The sequence below is a fragment of the Musca domestica genome, unplaced genomic scaffold (assembly GCF_030504385.1).
Source record: "Musca domestica strain aabys unplaced genomic scaffold, Musca_domestica.polishedcontigs.V.1.1 3, whole genome shotgun sequence".
In the NCBI taxonomy this organism is placed as follows: domain Eukaryota; kingdom Metazoa; phylum Arthropoda; class Insecta; order Diptera; family Muscidae; genus Musca; species Musca domestica.
The window spans coordinates 11,151,532-11,167,700 of NW_026712299.1; positions in this window are offsets into that span (position 1 = coordinate 11,151,532).

Below are 16,169 nucleotides of genomic sequence, written 5' to 3' on the forward strand. Positions count from 1 at the left end.
GCATATAAATCCAGAAGTGTTAGTATTTTTTCACACAAAGGTAGTGGTCCATTCTACCCGATGTCCGAAACACGAACTTAAGGCTAGGTTTCGTGTCTTTGGTTTCTATCTATTTCGACCCCTAAATATATTGCGGTCATCTTTGAAACCAATAGGCCTAGCCCTTTTGAGCCTAACCCTACCCTTGTGAAAACTTTCGTGAGGATCGGACGATAATTGCAATGTGTATTTAATAACCCCAACCTGTGTTGTAAGGTGAAAAAATGTTACAAAATGTATAAAAAATATGAAAAAATAAAAAATGTTACAAAACAATAAAAAATCAATATTTAAATCATTACTGGAATCTTTTTATGCGATTTTAGATTTTATTCTTTTATGCCAACAGGGCATTCGGAATTGACAAAATTTGTCGATCTAGCCATTCTTGAGATATAAACATTCTAGCTAACATCCCCTTTCTTTACATATACACGTTGTATATATTTCGCTATATATGTCCGATATATTTGCTATCGACATCCTGTTCGTCTATTTGTGATTTCGGCGAGATTTAAAATATTCGCGGTTTAATGGAAATTTTGACTTTTATTTAACACAAATGTTATGGTCTATTTCAACCCCTAAATATTATGCGATCATCTCCAAATATAATAATTGCGACCTGTAGAGTGATTACCAATTAACATGAACAGAGGGACATACATAGCTTGATCGACTCAGCTCGGCGAGATAGGAAGATCAATGTATACATTCCTATGTGGGAACCAATATTTCGAGGTGTTACATAATTTTTGGCCCAATCAAACTTATAATACCCCCAACACATAGTGTTGTAGGGTATAACAAAAACCCTCATTCCAAAATTCAGAATTCAGAATTTAGCTCTCTTAGTTTGCCCAATATAGATTATATTTTTTGTTGGTTTTTTAGTACTTTCAATACATTCATAGTTAAATTTTCCTTTTCTCAACCTTACACAATAACGTTGACCCATATGTAGGCAAATTTCAAGATTCCTGAGAGTTGAATCAGCCAGTCACTAATTGAACTAATTATGCCTCACAACACTATTTGTTGTTGGTGTTATAGAGATGATTGGGCCAAAAAGTTTGCAATACTTCGAAATATTTGCCCTAGACTCACGATGCTACATATAAATCTTCCTATCTTGTTGAGCTAAGTCGACCTAGATATGTGTGTCCATCCGTGCGTCTGTCCATGTTAATTTATAAGCACGCAATAGGCGCAATTATCGCCCGATCTTCATGAAATTTTCCGTGGAGTTTATGTTAGGTTCAGAATAGAAGTCTATTTTTGAAGATGATCGTAAAATATCTAAAGATGAAAGGGACCAAAAAGAGAAAAAATTTTTCACTAAAATGAGAATTATAGACCAACTCAATTTAGCAGGTGGATACAGATTAAGACAGAACAGATGGTCATTAGATAATATGTAGAAGGTGTAATAGGTAATTTTTTTTTTTTTTTTTTTTTTTGAATATCTGTCAGCACCACAGAGTATGTAAATATAGGGCACATGCCGGAAGCGAAAACAAAAGGTAACATATTTGCATAAATGGACGAAAATATTTGAATATATTAGAGTTTTCCGATATACAAACAAATATAGCCTTTTTTGAGCACTGATTGAAAAAAGAAACGTTTAATTGAGGGCCTCATATATATTAATGAGGTAATTATGCGGCTGTGGTAATAATTACACTCTGTGTACTTTTTCAGTCGAAAAATATTAACCAAATTCTAACACCGCTGAATGATTGAAAACCAAAGAAATGAAAAAACATGTTTTGCCTTTTATACCCTCAACCATAGTGTGGAAGGTATATTAAGTTTGTCATTTTGTTTGTAACACCTCGAAATATTAATTTTAGACACCACAAGTTATTATTATATATATTTTAGTTCGGCATAATATTCAACGTCTGTCCGTCTATGACGATCACTGTAGCTTCCGAAAAAATGAATTAGGTTGATCAAATTTTTTTCAGATGTGTGTAAGGTCTGCAGGGCTTTGGTATTGAACGTGGACTATATAGGTCCACATTTTGGCATAGCCCTCATATAAGTCTACCGGTTTGAGGCGGAGCAATGAGTACTACTTTCTATGACAGAAAATTTCCTATAAAAGTTCACGACTTCATATAGCCCCCATATTTTAAATGATTTTTCCGATATTGTTCAATGGAATTATCTTAAAGTTGGTATCGGTGTTGGCAGTAGTTACTGTATTCCTAGATGGAAAATTATCTAGGTAGGTACCTATAGGTATCTGTACATAACGACATTCGGTATTTGAATAATTTATGTTACGTTTTTCGACGAAATTGTTATAAATTTGATATTTCGTAATGAATTCGTAATGTGTACCAGTTCCTATGACGGAAAATTAAATAAGGCAATATATATAAAACTATTGATAATTCAAAAACGAATTTATTGTAAAGTTTTAGTATATACAAGTTTTTTTCCTTCAGGAGCGTAAACAAACAAATCGCTGGGTAAACTATAGCGTGAACATGTCAGTATAATACCATTGCCGAGGCGTGGTGGGTCTATGTTTCCTAATTAAATAATACCCAAATCTGAACTAATTTAAATATAATTTGACAGAATTTATTTTTAAACACACATAACGAGTTTGGTGCATCAAATATACAAATTCGGCCTAAAATATATATTTGGAAGCTATATTCAAACCACATCCGATTTCAATATAATTTGGAAAATTTTTTTTCGTACCAAATTCGGTCTGACATTCTGAATTTCATTGGAATCGGGCATAAAGAGTTTTTTTTAATTGAAAAAAATAAAACAAAAAATTAAATTTTAATCAAATTTTTTTTATTCGAAAGACATTAACATTGGACATAGCATAATATTGACATTAACATTTGAAAATGTTTTCGGGCATATGGGCACTGCGGCTATTCTTGACGAATTGCATTCTGGACATCCAATTTTTGGCCACTTTTTCGAGCACTGCTGGCCGTATGTCACGAATAACACGAACAATGCTGGCCTTCAAGGCGTCAATTGTTGCTAGTTTCCACAGGAAATAATAGAGAGGTGTCAAATCGCACGACCTTGTAGGCCAATTGACAAGTCCATTTCTCGAAATCAACTTATCGCCAAATTTTGATTTCAATAAGTCGATGGTTGCGTTCGCCGTATGGCACGTAGTGCCATCCTGTTGAAACCACATCTCCTCCGGATCAATGTCATACATATTTGTAAACAAAAAATCATTGTTCATGGTGCGGTAACGATCTTCATTGACCGTAACGCGAGCTCCGGCCTCATTTTTGAAGAAATAAGGTCCGATGATGCCACCAGCGTGAGAACCGCAGCATACGGTGCATCTTTCTGGATGTAATGGAGTCTGTAGGGTCTCTTGTGGATTGGTCTCACTCCATATGCGGCAGGTTTGCTTATTAACAAACCCGTTAATGCAAAAATGCGCCTCATTGCTGAACATTTTGCGATAAAACAACGGGTCTTTTGCCAACTGCCCTAGAGCCTGATTTTCAAAGTAAATTTGAATAATTTCGTGTTCAAGCGTGAATCTTTTCATGATGATTTGTCAAAGTATACTGAAACAAATAAAGAAAAAGTTTCATCAAAATTTATTTTTTTGTGTTACCTTTTACAATTTTAATCTCTATCTAGCTTAAAAAACACCTGAATAGATTTCAATGTAATTTGGAAAATTTATTTTTGTACCAAATTTCATAACACTTTCCAAATTTGAAGGCTGCATCTATAACCAATCAATATATATGTGTATACAAAATAAAAATTGTTTGAAGGTACCTCCGATTCTAATACCATATCTCCACATCCAAGTGAAATGTTCAAAAATGTATATAGCCCATGTTACTTTCAGGCGATACTGTAGTATATTTGGAAATTTTTGCGGAAAATTTGTTCAGCGGTTTTTGAGCCTACAAACTACAAACAATCAAATGTACAGACTTTTTCCGATTTTTTTATATAAATTTTCCATCGATTTTAGGGGCTAGAAATCAGTAATTATTTAGTGCAACATGGTATCGCGATTTGTTTTAAATATTTTTGCAGGCTTGCTCATTTTTACACTTCAAGATACTTCTTATTTGTACAGGCCACTGTATCCTTTTTTATTTTACGGAATCCTGGTCAAAACCTAATTTTCTATGTAAAAAGTACAAAAAAACGTAAGAATAACTTTCAGAATAGAAGTACAATTTGAATGGGACTAACCCTTCTCTCCTTGAAGACGAAGTTGCTGACACCAAACATATGTGGACTAAATGCGAAATTTCAAATATTTTCCAGTTGGGCTTGGAAACTTACTATATCTTACTGTCTGCATAATATGCAGTAGTTTTTATTGTAGTGTTGTCAGCTCATTTCGACTTAAATCTCTTCCCCAATCTTTATTTGTCGGACAAAACAAGTGCCAAAAGTCCCTGTTATAATATAAATTTTACAATCGCACACACAATACATTATGGCTTTAATGAATTTGTGCAGTTTCTTTATCACGGACTTTTCTTGCAAGATCTCTTGATGATGCAGTGCTCTATGCTCATGTTATTCTTCCATTCGACTGGCCATATGCACACATACACACTCTCTCTCACACATTCAATCCGATCCAATTATGTCGGTCAAATATCTTTAGTGTTTTCGTGATTTATATTTATGTGGATGCATGGATAAAATATCCTTCATGTCTCCGCACAGGCCCTGGGGGGGTCAACGAACTGCATAACTTTTCTGCTGTGACTCCATTCAAGTTCTTAACAAACAAACCAATCTAACAGATGTCGGATGCGCTCGATAATCCAGTTTGTCCTTTTGGGTAGTATTATTCCATACTTTACTTTACTCCGCTGTGGCGTATGTATGTTCGAGTATGTGTGTATGTATGTTGCGGCCATTACAATGTTTGTTACAAATATTTTATGTTCCTGCCACTGCTCTTTTGTCATGCCACTTTTATTATGGAGTTTCTATAACATTCTCGGCAATCGTAAGCAATTAACCTAAAAAAAACTTAGTCCTTCTTTGTGCTCCTCTTTTTCTTCGGGCCTTGTACTTAAAATAGTTCGACCACTTCCAAAGGAAGACAAACAATTGCACACACACACATACATACATGCTTAACCTGAGATACCGTCTATGGGGATATAAAAAACCAGTAACTTGCTTTAAGGAAGGCAAAATATGTTGCCATTGTCCACAGAAAAAAAGAAAAAAAAAGAACTCTTTCAATTCTTTGGTAGGTTTTACAACACACACACGCACTCATGTTGAGGATAATTGTTGGTCTGGTACGATGGCCGATTGACAATGTTTTATGGTAACTATCTTTTAGATTTGTTTTTTTTTTTTTTGGTTTATATCTCTTTTTATACCCTCCACCATACTATGAAGGGTATATTAATTTTGTCATTCCGTTTGTAACTCCTCGAAATACTCATGTCAGACCCAACAAAGTATATATATTCTTGATCAGCGTAAAATTCTAAGACGATTTAGCCATGTCCGTCTGTCTGTCTGTGTGTCTGTCTGTCTGTCTGTCCGTCTGTCTGTCTGTCTGTCTGTCTGTCTGTTGTAATCACGCTATCTTTCGAACAAATTGAGATAGAAGGCTAAAATTTTGCACACATGTATATTTTGCCAGTAGGCAGGTTAAGTTCGTAAATGGGCCATGTAGGTCCAAGTTATCATATAGCCCCCATATAACTGTACCTCCCGATATTCAGTATTTTTATGATTTTAGCGACATTATTCGCCGGAATTGTTTCAAATTTGGCATTTGAAGTTCGTATTGAATACTACAGCCTAACACAGAAAATTATCTGTGCAGGTCCATGTCTTCGTGTAGCCCCCATATAACGGTACCCCCCGATATTCGGTATTTTTATGATTTTTGCGACATTGTTTACCGGAATCGTTTCAAATTTGGTATTTGAACTTCGTAATGGATACTACATCCTAAGTCAAAAAATGAGCCATGTAGGTCCACTTCTTCATATAGCCCCCATATAACGGTACCCCCCCCCCCGATATTCGGTATTTTGATGATTTTAGCGAAATTATTCAGCGAAATCGTTCCAAATTTGGTGTTTGAAGTTCGTAATAGATACTGTAGCATAAAACAGAAAATGAGCCATATAGGTCCACGTCTTCATATAGCCCCCATATACCGTACCCCCCGATATTCGGTATTTTGATGATTTTAGCGACATTATTTACCGGGATTGATTCAAATTTCGCATGTGAATTTCGGAATGGATACTTCAGCCCATGCCAGAAAATTGTCTGTGCAGGTCCATGTCTTCGTATAGCCCCCATATAACGGTACCCCCCATATTCGGTATTTTAATGATATTAGCTAGATTATAAACAGATTTTTCTTCAAGTTTCGCATTTAAATAGTGTAATAACTTATGACAAAAGTTGCCTATGCTGGCCCACGTCGTCGTATAAGCATTCGGTATTCTTAAGATTTTAACAGAATTTTTAACGGATTTTATTTATTAGAAAATGCCAAATTTGTACCAAATGGTGGAGGGTATTAAAAGTTCGGCCCGGCCGAACTTACAGCTTTTTTACTTGTTTTGGTTTGGTGTGTCCTCATTTCCAGGGTTGTCGTTACTCAAATTTGTTACAAAGTGGAGGGCTCGGATTTGATAGACTCCAATGAAAACGATAAGCACTGGTGAATACAGTCGAACATTTGCAAGAAAATAAGGAAATCATAAAATCAGGCCAATGTTACTTGGTAGAGGAGAGATATGTTTTTGGATATGGTTTTTTGGAAATTCGAACTATCAGTGCACCAAAAATTGAATCCGTTGTGAAGGTCGAACAGATAGAGCTAGAATTCTAAGATTTGGCATGAAGTTCATTGAAGATGTACAAGATATATGTAGCCAAGATTTTTTTCGAAATTCAAACTATAGGTGTAGTAAAAATCACCTGATTCGGTACCATTTGGTTCTACATTCTTTCAAACAATTCGTGTTAGGCCTTTTTATACCCCCAAAATACAAAGCATGAAGGGTATATTAAGTTCGTCATTCCGTTTGTAACTTATCGAAATATTAATTTTAGACCCAACAAAGTACATATGTTCTTGATCGGCGTAAAATTCTAAGACGATTTAGCCCTGTCCGTCCGTCTCTAGTAATCACTGTAGAGTCAAAAGGAATTAAGAAAGGAAGCTTACATTTTGTACAGATTAGTCTTCTGTGTGCAAGTGAAGTTCCAAGATGAGCTATATCGGTTCATGATATCGTATAGCCACCATAAAACGGTACTCCACGATATTCGATATTAGCGACATTTCTCAATGGAATTGAAATTCTATACAAGGAGTTCTTTGTGACTAATTCTTTCCCTTAAAATAATTGTATATATAGATCCACGATGTCGTATATGCCCCATATATCGTATATCCCCCGATATTTAGTATTTTGGTGTTTTAATTTTCAGGGATTCGTCTAACATTCTACACAAGGAGTTCTCTGCGAGTACTTTAACCACTGTAAGAGAATTGTCTATATAGGCCCACGATATCGTATAAGACCAACTCTAAAACTACCTACATCATACAATCCTATAGAAATCTTATTTCCAAATTTCAGGATCTCTCCCCTATCGGCTCGCCCAAATACAAATTGTACCAAATTTAGTACCATTTGAAACACATAAAAACGAATTTTAAAAGGTACCTATGTACCACAGTTCTACAGTGTAATAGAAATAATATTTCCAAATTCCAGTATTCTAATTCCAGCGGTTCTCTCGAAACTTAAATTGTACCAAACTTAGTACTTTTTAGTACTTGAATTTCAAAAAGTATATTCATACCAAAGTCTTACAACCTTATATCCAAAATCAGAATTTTATTTCGGTCGGTTCACTCAAATCGAAATTGTACCACATTTAGTACTATTTAGTGCTTTTCGTGTACATAAGTGCAAATTTTGAAAATGATCTTATCAGCTTATTAAATGATTTCATGTCCCAATTCTACTCTCCACCAGTAATGTTTATTTCAAATTTCAAGATTCCAACTCCATCCGTTCCTCCAAATTCGAATTGTATCGAATATCGTACTTTTCGTATGCATGATTACACATTTTCAAAACTACTTCCGTACACCTCAACCTTGATTCCCATTCCAAATTTTACGTTTGTATCTCTAACCGTAAAAATGATACGAATTTTTGTTTGGTTTTGGTACGAAATTTGGTACCATATATAGTACATTTTGGTACTTTTCGTTCACGTATGATGCGAACTTCCAAAAACTTTTTTGTACATCCAACATACGCTCCACCTGTGTCTTTCATTTCAAATTTAATAGTTCTAGATCTACTGGTTCGACAAATATTAAGGCTATCTACTTTTCGTACAGTTCTAGTACGAATTTCCAAAAACCCAGCCTTATCTGACCCCTTTGGACCAAGAGTGACCCCCACCCAAAATTTCAAGATTTCAATGTTGATCCTTTGTTGGGCACCGATATCAAATAACCACTTTTCTATTGGAGGTCACCGCCAATGGACTTTCCCTCAGCACTAATTCCATTTCATCTCAATCTATGCAAAACTTATATCGCTTACCCCTTAACCTAAATTCATATTCCGATCTTCTCACTGTTAATGATTAAATGTGCCCTGAATATTTTCTTTAATCAAATCTTTCTTTCTCCCTATTTTCCTCACTTCTTATTCTTACTTTACACATTACATCCTTTGATAGGTCATTGATGAAGATTTAAAGCCTTGTCTACCACACAAGGCTGTTGGTGTGTGTCATACAAAATGACATTCAGAAAAAGAACAAAAAGAAGAACATCAAAGACAGAAAATCGATTAAAAGATCTGTAGTTTGTTGAGCGCTGGGCAGAAAAAAATCTCATTCAAACGAGATAAATTCTAAACATCATCTTACCGAGAAGGTGTGCTAAGCTTTACCTTACAAGAATGTCAATGGGAATTAAAGGGTTAGTCAATAAAAAACGAAGAGACAATGAACGAATGCAAAATAAATTGTTTAGGGGATATCGAATGCAACAACCCATGTGTAAATATTTTGAGAATAGGTTTGTAACAGTTTGGGAATAAAGATTAAACAAGAAATTCTTGAAGGTTGTAAAAACATGATTAAAGGATGGGCGATTAAGACATTGAGTGTTATATTCAAACAAACCAGAGTAAAATTCTCCCTTTCCAGGGTTAAATATGGTCTTTTATTGATTTAAATACTAAATTGCATGTGTTGGCGAAAATACTTTAAAAATTGATGATTCGATGTTCAACGTTTACTACGATCGCGAATATTAGCGTAGAGATTCAGTTTCATGACAATTTGTGGATAATCGGTAACTATGATGTAGAGAGGACGGGTATTTGACGATTTACTAGTAATGGGATACCACGATACTTAGATTGTAGACGAGCTGTAAGTAATCGGATATAGTGTTTGGGGTTATAACGATTTAAGGGTAATCGGAAAGTGGTGGCTGGTCCCTGGATCTTGAAGAGTTGTGGCTGACACTCTGTAACAACAATATTTGGGGAAATATATCACATGCAGCTCAGAAATACCTTTGCTAAATTTGATCGAGATCGGTTCAAATTTGGATATAGCTCCCATATATAACTTCGTCCGATTTACCTATTATTGTGCACCAAACGTCTAATATTTGCCCAAATGGGATGGAATTTGGCACATACGACCGAATTAAGTCTAGAAGGTAGTGTGCCAAATTTGGTGAAGATCGATTCAGATATAGCTATAGCTCTGATTTGTTGTATTTGTTACCCACAGCCGTAATATGCACTCCGTAGCAACGATATTCAGGGAAATATATCAAATACAGCTCAGATATACATTTGCTAAATTTTATCGAAATCGGTTCAGATTTGGATATAGCTCCCATATATAATTTTATCTGATTTCAAATTAATTTTGCACCAAATGAGCAATACAAGTCCGAATTTAAAAGATACAAATGCTTCGGCATATTTAGTCCTTTGAACTTTAAATTATAATTATAATCATAGGGTGAATGATTGAATTCTCCCATAAAAACTTTTAATTGTTATGTGGAGCTCTACTAAAATAGCAAAGTGGTGTAGGGTATCATAAAGTCGGTCCCGCCCGACTTTAGGACTTTCTGTACTGGTTTTTCAATATATTGCCGAATGGAATATTGCTATATGTTCAGCTTAAGAGCCATTTTTCGGCCTCTGTGACGCGGGTTTCGATCAAGTCGCTTCTATACTTTTCGAACCATTTCTGCTGATGTTGCTGTTATCTTCCGTCCATTTCCTTGAGGGCGGGCTACGCTTACGATGTTACGGTAACGTGCGATGTTACGAGACACAAAAGATTTGTTCACATTTAAATGCTGGAGTACTCCAACGATAGCCACTTGTGGTTTTCCAGCCAATTACGCTTAAATTCCATCAAGAATAACTTTTTTTCCGGAAAATTCTCACCAAAATGCTTTTGTATCTTTTTAAACACTGTCACTGGAATAATTTTAACAGCTGTCGGACGAGTGGCTTAGAAATGACATCAGTCTGAAATTGTTTGCAGTTTTTTCATCTCACCCTGTATGGTACTTAGGCTATCGTATTTTATAGTTTAAGGTTTCAACTCTTCACCACTTTTCCCAAATCTTTGGTATTTTTTGAAAAGGATTTGAAGTGAATGATTTGACTTAAATTCGTAATTAGTTGATTCAACTTCGAATAAACTCTATCACATATATGTGACCTATCGACTTACCACCTCCACTCTTTACACATTCCACCATACTTCAATTATATTTTCATTGAAATTCCACTTCTTTCAACAAGTAAAATCTCTCTCCATAAAATTCATTCATTTACTCACTCACTCGCTCACACTTCATTACAACTTTTACATTCAAATAGTTTCCCTACTAACACTGCCAGGGAATAAGGAGGGGCCGGGGGTTAGTGTTGCGGCATCTATTTTAATATTTAAATTAATATTGTTTGTTATTATCCTTTACTTAATTATAAATTCCATTTAAATTTTAATGTTTATCTTTATTCTTTTGTGGCAAGTAATGGGGTATTAAGTTGTTATTGTTGTTGATGCGGATGCTGATGCTGCTGCTGTTGTTGTTTTGCAGCGTGTTGGCTTTGGCTTTTCCTGATCTCATCTTCATCGCAGTAATCTTTTGTGTTGTTAATGCTTTATTAATTATGAAAACATGGAATTAAAATAGAAAATTCTAACTAAAAAATGAGGGAGATAGATAAGACCCCATGGCGAAGTAATGCAATGTGGGGGAGACTGTCTTAAATACTCGAATATTTAAAGAAATTCCTTTGCAACAAAGGCGGTGTAACAACTATCAAGGGAAAATGTGACTGATTTCTCTTGAATTTCCATTATTTTGCAAAGTTTCCCATGTAATTCCTTCACCCCATTTAAGAAGGATATTTCGAGGTCCTGTATGCATCAACATCATCTAAATGATGGCAACAGATTAAGATAATGATTTTAATGACCGTAGCTGCTAACTTCATGCAGACCATGGTTTAGCTGGAATTAAGCACAACATGGACTGGAAACCTCAACTTTTTTTGCAAACAAACACTCCCCCCCCCCACACACACACACACATACCATGGTAAATAATTTTTCTGTTGATTACTCTAATAAAAGTTAATATTATTGAAAGGAGTTGTTCTGCCACTATTCTGCCTCTCCACCTCGTCTTTCTTCTACTTACGACCATCCTTCTCTCTTTTTGTACTCGATACCATTGTTGGCAAGAGTAAAGGTATAACTTTTGCACTCCTTTCATATTCAAAAGATAAAGTTTCATTTGCTGTAAATGTAAATAATAATGATTTGCTTTAAGTAATTTGAAAATGCTGGCCCGGTTGTGTGCCAACATTGAAAATTCTAAAATTTCTCTTTTGCAGAGTAAATATTTGAGTTTGGAGATGACGAAATTTTTAATTGTTCTAGATGGAGAGGAGAATGAATACTATATGTATGTGTGGGTTATTCAGTGCAGACTATTTCATTGCATATTAAGGGTTTCTAATGGATCTTCTTGCATAGAAGAAAATATGTGGTAGGAAAATAAAGCAGATGTTTAATAAATTCGATTCCATTTTCCATCACAATAAATAAAATATTTATGTCTCTAGAGGTTGCTTATACTATCTCATAAAACTGAGGCAAACAGATTTAACAATACGTAAAGCCCTGCAACTCAAATATTGATAAAAAAAAGAATAAATGTAGTCTATATATATAAAAGAAAGTTGTGTTAGTTACTACGCTTATAACTTAAGAACCGCTGGACTAATTTTAACGATTCATACAAATTCGGAATTGTCTCCTCTCCGAAAAGGATAATATCCAAAAAAATCGCGTAAAAATGTGTTATATTAACATTTTCATTTTGACTTTTAAAATGTACAATAGTAATGTTTTATTTTGCATAATGTTTTTCCATTTTGACTTACTTTTTTCTAATGTACATTTGTAGTGTTTTTTTTATTTTTTTATTTTTTTTTTTTTTTTGAATTCAAATATTAATACCAATTTATTTAATTGACTTGATTTCTTGAGAAATGAAATTGATGTCGAGTTACATGGAAGTGTAGTACCGAATTATGTGGTGGCGAAACGGAATAGATGATGTCGAAATAATTTAATGGAATCGAATTTTAAAATAGAAGTACATTCTATTGACAAACTATATAAGGATCTTTAAACATTTTCTGTAAAAAATCAGCGAACAAGTTGAAGATTTTTTCAATGTGTTATTCTTCTTTTGTCAATTTTTTTTTCAATTTGTATTATCTAATTGAATTCAGTAAATTTTTTGTGAACAAAATAAAAAATAATTTTTCACTATATACAAATTTTCACCAAAAAATTAAATAAGTGGGAAATACGATGTTAACTGACATCTACCTTTCAACTCCAGGGCCGACATCGTGGTTCAGCTGGAAGATGCGAACACATTTGAACAAACGAAAATTACCGAAAAACCCTAATGGGGCTCATTTCAAAGCGTGGAACTACTTCTTTCCTGTCTCAATAATCCGTCCAATGTACAATCAGAAAAATACCAAATATAAAGGGTGGAAAATAGTAGAGCGAATGGGACTCTTAGTAAGAAAAGAATTTCTATCCTTCCAGAAATTCTTCCCAAACATTCGAGATACCTTTAATCGCTTTTGCAGGTCATGATATCGATCATAACTCACGGATAAGGGTACAACCCGATTTCATATTTATATAACCATCGTATGATTTAAGTTTTTTTGGTGTCTTGGTCACTTTTTTAATATTTTGGACATTATTTGGCATATTTGTTTCTAAGGAGGTAGAAAACCTCTTCGCATAAAGTTTGAAATTTTCAGAGTAGGGCCCATTTTGGTTTTGACCATATTCATTAATTGATTTGGCTAAAAATTGTATTTATGCTACCCTGGGGTAGGGAACCATCATACAGATAATTGCTACACAGGAATTTATTTAAGTAAAGTCCCTACATTGGAGTATCTCCAAGTCCACTTTCACATCTAATTGGTGGTCAGAAAAGAAAATTTTGTTTTTTATTGAATTTGTAACCCCCAAGAGAATATTGGTTGGGCCACGTTTTGTTATAACCCTTATATAAATGTATCCCTGATTTCAGCTGTGACCGTGGTCTTGGCCACGTTTTTCAACTGATTTGGCCATTATTTGCTGTATTTAGGCTACTTTGTGAGTAGAGAACCGTCTTACAGAAAAATGTCAACATACGTAAATATTTTGGTACAGTCCCCATATAGTCCCCAGGCCCGCCGATCTATAGTGATGTTTACCGATTGGCGGACAACAACGCGGGTATTGTTTAATCGTCATTGAATTTTACTATGAACAAGAACATAGACTTTTTGGGGACTCTAATGCGCAATTTGAGGTGCTATGGTAATGGGTGTAAAAGCGTAATTAACTTTGACTATTCAGAAATTATTTTGATTAGTCGAATCAATATTTATATTAAAATTTGTTCACCTTTATGAGCTAGATTTGTGAAATATTATGCTATGCTAAATTTGCATTAAAGACTAAAACTACGGGCCGGCAACGCGGACAAATCCGAGGAGAAATGTGACATAAATCGTCAAAATAACGAATTTCGAGAGGTACCGTTATATGGGGACTATACCAAAACGTGGACCATTTTCAATACCAACCATCCTATACACAGTACAAATTGTTCTGCTAAATTTTGAAGCTCTACGTCAAATAATGTGGACTGTATCGTAATTTAAATAAACAGACATACAGACGGAGTCTATGACGAACATTTAGGGATGTTACAAACGGAATGAAAAAGTTAATATACCCTCCTTTCCAAGGTGGGGGATATAATAAGCATTAAAGACTAAAATTACGGGCCGGCAACGCGGACCGGGCCAGCTAGTTTACATATAAACAACTGGAATGCTCGGAGGTTACTTGTGTATTGGATATGTACCATACAGACAAATCTTACAAATTTTTGCATAGGGCGCTGGGTAGGAAGCCTATTTAGCGGAAAATGTAAAAAAGCTATAAGTTCGACCGAGCCGAACTTTGAAAACCCTCCACCATTGGGAACGAGTTTTCAAAAATAAAATAAAATAAAATAAAACCCGTTAAAAATTCTGTTAAAATATTAAAAAAACCGAATGTAAATGTTATGTTGGGTGTTGGGTCTATACGACGACGTGGACCTTCATAAGCAACTTTTGTCATAAGCCATTACAATATTCGAATGCGAAACTTGAAAATAAATTGGTGGAATAATATAATAATATTAATAATAATATCGGGATGTACCGTTATATGGGGGCTATACCAAAACGTGGACCTGCACAGACAATTTTCTGGCATGGGCTGAAGTATCCATTACGAACTTCACATGCGCAATTTGAAACAATCCCGGTAAATAATGTAGCTAAAATCATCAAAATACCGAATATTGGGGGGTACGGTATATGGGGGCTATACGAAGACGTGGACCTACATGGCCCATTTTCTTTTTTATGCTGAAGTATCTATTACGAACTTCAATTACCAAATTTGGTACGATTGCGTTAAATAATGTCACTAAAATCATCAAAATACCGAATATCGGGGGGTACCGTTATATGGGGGCTATATGAAGACGTGGACCTGCATAGATAATTTTCGGTCTTAGGCTGTAGTATCCATTACAAACATCAAATGCCAAATTTTAAATAATCCCGGTTAATAATTTTGCTAATATCATCAACATACCGAATATCGGGAGGTACCGTTATATGGGGGCAATATGATAACTTGGACCAACATGGCCCATTTACGAACTTAACCTGCCTACTGGCAAAATATACACGTGTGCAAAATTTTAGCCTTCTATCTCAATTTGTTCGAAAGATAGCGTGATTACAACAGACAGACAGACAGACACACAGACAGACAGACGGACATGGCTAAATTGTCTTAGAATTTTACGCCGATCAAGAATATATATACTTCGTTGGGTCTGACATAAGTATTTCGAGGAGTTACAAACGGGATGACAAAATTAATATACCCTCCATAGTATGGCGGAGGGTATAAAAAATAAATAAAAAACCCGTTAAAAATTCTGTTAAAATATTAAAAATACCGAATGTAACCGTTATATTAAGGTCTATATGACGACTTGGACCTTCATAGGCAACTTTTGTCATAAGCCATTACAATAATCGAATGAGAAACTTGAAAAAATATTGGGCGAATAATATAGCAAAAATCATCAAAATACGGAATATAGGGAGGTACCATGATATGGGGGCTATACCAAAATGTGGACCTGCACAGACAATTTTCAGTCATAGGCTGTAATATATATTACAAACTTCAAATACCAAATTAGAAACAATTCCGGTGAATAATGTCGCTAAAATCATCAAATTGCCGAATATCGGAAGGTACCGTTATATGGGGGCTATAGGAATACGGTGTTGCACTTTAATATTTCTGGTGCGGGGTATACGACTAAACGACCTCATAAATACAAAATCTCAAAAAAAACTTAAATTGAAAATCTTGTTTTGAAGTTATTAAAAGTCTTTACA